This window comes from Schistocerca serialis, unplaced genomic scaffold (assembly GCF_023864345.2).
Source record: "Schistocerca serialis cubense isolate TAMUIC-IGC-003099 unplaced genomic scaffold, iqSchSeri2.2 HiC_scaffold_1198, whole genome shotgun sequence".
Taxonomy (NCBI): domain Eukaryota; kingdom Metazoa; phylum Arthropoda; class Insecta; order Orthoptera; family Acrididae; genus Schistocerca; species Schistocerca serialis.
Window position 1 is genome coordinate 82501 of NW_026047401.1, and position 5000 is coordinate 87500.

At 62.3% G+C, this 5000-nt stretch overlaps 1 pseudogene; it reads left to right on the plus strand.

Annotated features, from left to right (window-relative positions):
• Nucleotides 1-5000, plus strand: part of LOC126435232 (large subunit ribosomal RNA) — a 7968-nt pseudogene that overhangs the window by 688 nt on the left and 2280 nt on the right.

Sequence of the window (5000 nt, forward strand, 5' to 3'; positions counted from 1 at the left end):
GTTCGCGTCTGTTGGGCAGAGCCCCGGTGTCCTGGCTGGCTGCCCGGCGGTATATCTGGAGGAGTCGATTCGCCCCTTTGGGCGCTCGGGCTCCCGGCAAGCGCGCGCGGTTCTTCCCGGATGACGGACCTACCTGGCCCGGCCCCGGACCCGCGCCGCTGTTGGCTCGGGATGCTCTCGGGCGGAATAATCGCTCCCGTCAGCGGCGCTTCAGCTTTGGACAATTTCACGACCCGTCTTGAAACACGGACCAAGGAGTCTAACATGTGCGCGAGTCATTGGGCTGTACGAAACCTAAAGGCGTAATGAAAGTGAAGGTCTCGCCTTGCGCGGGCCGAGGGAGGATGGGGCTTCCCCGCCCTTCACGGGGCGGCGGCCTCCGCACTCCCGGGGCGTCTCGTCCTCATTGCGAGGTGAGGCGCACCTAGAGCGTACACGTTGGGACCCGAAAGATGGTGAACTATGCCTGGCCAGGACGAAGTCAGGGGAAACCCTGATGGAGGTCCGTAGCGATTCTGACGTGCAAATCGATCGTCGGAGCTGGGTATAGGGGCGAAAGACTAATCGAACCATCTAGTAGCTGGTTCCCTCCGAAGTTTCCCTCAGGATAGCTGGTGCTCGTACGAGTCTCATCCGGTAAAGCGAATGATTAGAGGCCTTGGGGCCGAAACGACCTCAACCTATTCTCAAACTTTAAATGGGTGAGATCTCCGGCTTGCTTGATATGCTGAAGCCGCGAGCAAACGACTCGGATCGGAGTGCCAAGTGGGCCACTTTTGGTAAGCAGAACTGGCGCTGTGGGATGAACCAAACGCCGAGTTAAGGCGCCCGAATCGACGCTCATGGGAAACCATGAAAGGCGTTGGTTGCTTAAGACAGCAGGACGGTGGCCATGGAAGTCGGAATCCGCTAAGGAGTGTGTAACAACTCACCTGCCGAAGCAACTAGCCCTGAAAATGGATGGCGCTGAAGCGTCGTGCCTATACTCGGCCGTCAGTCTGGCAGTCATGGCCGGTCCTTGCGGCCGGCCGCGAAGCCCTGACGAGTAGGAGGGTCGCGGCGGTGGGCGCAGAAGGGTCTGGGCGTGAGCCTGCCTGGAGCCGCCGTCGGTGCAGATCTTGGTGGTAGTAGCAAATACTCCAGCGAGGCCCTGGAGGGCTGACGCGGAGAAGGGTTTCGTGTGAACAGCCGTTGCACACGAGTCAGTCGATCCTAAGCCCTAGGAGAAATCCGATGTTGATGGGGGCCGTCATAGCATGATGCACTTTGTGCTGGCCCCCGTTGGGCGAAAGGGAATCCGGTTCCTATTCCGGAACCCGGCAGCGGAACCGATACAAGTCGGGCCCCTCTTTTAGAGATGCTCGTCGGGGTAACCCAAAAGGACCCGGAGACGCCGTCGGGAGATCGGGGAAGAGTTTTCTTTTCTGCATGAGCGTTCGAGTTCCCTGGAATCCTCTAGCAGGGAGATAGGGTTTGGAACGCGAAGAGCACCGCAGTTGCGGCGGTGTCCCGATCTTCCCCTCGGACCTTGAAAATCCGGGAGAGGGCCACGTGGAGGTGTCGCGCCGGTTCGTACCCATATCCGCAGCAGGTCTCCAAGGTGAAGAGCCTCTAGTCGATAGAATAATGTAGGTAAGGGAAGTCGGCAAATTGGATCCGTAACTTCGGGATAAGGATTGGCTCTGAGGATCGGGGCGTGTCGGGCTTGGTCGGGAAGTGGGTCAGCGCTAACGTGCCGGGCCTGGGCGAGGTGAGTGCCGTAGGGGTGCCGGTAAGTGCGGGCGTTTAGCGCGGGCGTGGTCTGCTCTCGCCGTTGGTTGGCCTCGTGCTGGCCGGCGGTGCAGGATGCGCGCGCCTGCGCGGCGTTCGCGCCCCGGTGCTTCAACCTGCGTGCAGGATCCGAGCTCGGTCCCGTGCCTTGGCCTCCCACGGATCTTCCTTGCTGCGAGGCCGCGTCCGCCTTAGCGTGCTCCTCCGGGGGCGCGCGGGTGCGCGGATTCTCTTCGGCCGCCATTCAACGATCAACTCAGAACTGGCACGGACTGGGGGAATCCGACTGTCTAATTAAAACAAAGCATTGCGATGGCCCTAGCGGGTGTTGACGCAATGTGATTTCTGCCCAGTGCTCTGAATGTCAACGTGAAGAAATTCAAGCAAGCGCGGGTAAACGGCGGGAGTAACTATGACTCTCTTAAGGTGGCCAAGTGGCGGCGGTGTGGCTGCATCCGGACTTGGCTTCTCGAAGTGCGGTCTTGATGTAGTCGTGCTGCTGCTGCGAGGTGCCTTCCTTGGGTTATAGTTACAGGGAGAGTGATGCGCAATACATGGGCCTAGCCCTCTTAGCCTCTCCTCTCCTGCGGTCTTCTCCCCTTCTCGTGGGCCCGCTGATTTCGCAGAGTGGAAGACCGCACCAGGGGCTTGGGGGGGTTACCAGCCCCCCCTCGCACTATCCCTTTTTTTAGTTGGGGGCAGTAAGCAGAGAATAAGTGGTGGCCCTTCCGCTGAAGGTGCCACCCCAACTCCCCCAGCACCTAGCCGGCCAACCGGCCGTGCCGAAAATCTTGTAACTTTTGCAGCTATGTATACCTGTAGTGAGTGCCACCGCAGCTTCACAACCAAGAACGGTCTCGGGGTCCATCGCCGCCGCCAACATCTTGCGGCCGCCAACGCGGAGATCGTCACGGAGAGGCATCGCGCGAGGTGGACGGAGGAAGAAGTCCTGTCGCTCGCCAAGGCAGAGGCCGAACTGTTCCTCGAGAGGGACGCCCGGTTCTTCTTTGTAAATCAAGAGCTCATCAGGATGTTCCCCGACCGAACGCTTGAGGCAATCAAGTGCCGACGGCGGCAAGCTGCCCACAAGCAGCTTGTCCGCCAATTCATGGAGGCGCTTGAGATCGGTCGGGGGGAAGAGCCGGCGTCCCGCCGGGGAGCGGCGAGCCCGCTGCCTGACGCGGGCGAGGCCGCTGCGCCGCCCGTCGACGCAGCCGAGGACTTCGCGGCCGACACCACCGGGCCGCCGCCGGAGGGGCCGACTGACGCCGCCATCTGGGAGCATCTGGCGGGGCTACCCGCTTCCGCCCAGCGTTTCTCTGCCCTGGATCGTGTCATCGGTCTGGGGCGGGGCACGCCGCCCGATGTCATCCTGGGCATGCTCCCGGATGCCCTTGCGTCGGTCGGGTCCAGAGGGGAGAGATCGATCACCAGGACACAGCGGCCGCGCCAACCATCGAAGCGGCCGCCTGCCGCGCCGCCGACGCAGAAGCGCAAGCGGCGCCGCTGGGAGTACGCGAGAACGCAGGATGCCTTCCGACGGTCGCGTGCGCGTTGCGTGCGCGGCCTCTTGGATGGCACCCTGCTCCAGCCGCCACCTGCCATCCCTGGTCTGCTGGACTTCTGGGCGGACCTCTTCACCAAGAAGCCCATCTCCGCAGCGGGCTTCATTCGTGACCGCCTCCTCCCGCACTCAGAGCCTGTCGCTCTCGAGTGCATATGGGGGCCGGTCACACATGAGGAGGTCGCCGCCGCGTTGCCGCCCAGGGGATCAGCAGCCGGGCCGGACGGCCTTACCCCAGCGGAGTTGCGGCGCCTGCCGCACGAAGTCCTGGTGAAAGTGATGAATCTCTTCCTTCTGGCCCGCGCCCTTCCGGAACGCCTGCTTCGCGCGCGGACGTCCCTTCTCCCGAAAACGGCTGCACCAACATCCCCCGCTGACTTTCGCCCCATTACGGTCTGCTCGGTGTTGGCGCGGACCTTTCACAAGGTTCTCGCGTCACGCCTGATGCGCGCTTGTGCTGTGGACGAACGTCAGCGGGCATTCATCCCTCGGGATGGGATGTTGGAAAATACCTTCATCTTGGACACTGCTCTCACCGACGCAGTTCGCTCCTGCCGCTCTGTCTTTGTGGCATCGATCGACGTATCTAAGGCATTCGATTCGGTAGATCATGCTGCCCTTCGCCCCGTGCTGAAGGCGCATGGCCTGCCGGATTGCTTTGTCGAGTATGTCGAGCGGTGCTACGAGGGCAGCACGACAGTGATAGCGGACGGCGCCGGCGTGGGCGTGTCTGTGCAGCCAGCACGGGGCGTTCGCCAGGGCGATCCCCTCTCCCCCCTCCTGTTCAACTTTGCGGTGGACTACGTTTTAGGCCAACTGCCCTCCCACATCGGAGCTCGGATCCTCGGTCGCAGAGTCAACGCTGCGGCCTTTGCAGATGACGTCTTGCTGTTTGCAGCGACCCCGAGGGGCTTGCAGTCCCTCATCGACGCAGCTACCGCAGCCCTCGCCCACCTGGGGCTGCAGATCAACGCCCGGAAGTGTTTCACCCTCGCCTTAGTCGCGTCAGGGCGCGAGAAGAAGGTGAAGGTGGACAGCAATGTCACCTTCACAGCAGGCAATACCACCATGCCTGCCCTGCGTGTGGGTGAAACCTTCCGGTACCTGGGGCTGCAATTTTCCACGGCGGGTCGCTGTGTCTTCAATCCACGTAGCCACCTGGTGGAGCAGCTTGACGTCATCTCCCGAGCTCCGCTGAAGCCGCAACAGCGCCTCCACGCTCTCACCAACGTACTTCTCCCTGGCCTGTACCACGGGCTGGCCCTCAGCCGCACCCGGGTGGGTGCATTGAAGTCGGCCGACGTTACCATCCGGGCCGCCGTCAGGAGATGGTTCCGCCTTCCGGCGGACACCCCCCTGGGATACTTCCACGCTCCTGTTGCCCAGGGGGGCCTCGGCATTCCATCTTGCCGATGGATGGGTCCGACCCTCCGTCGGTCCCGTCTCCTGGCGCTGAAGAAGATAGGGCCAGCCTGCGACGGTGTAGGCATGGATGAGGTACAGCGTGAGATCGAGGTGCTGGAGCGCCACCTAATGTGGGAGGGCCACCTCCTCAAATCGTCAACGCAGGTTGGGGAAATGTGGGCGGCGCGCCTACACATCGCCATTGACGGTGCGGCACTGTCATCTTCTGCCGCCGTCAGTGGCCAACATCAGTGGGTCGCCG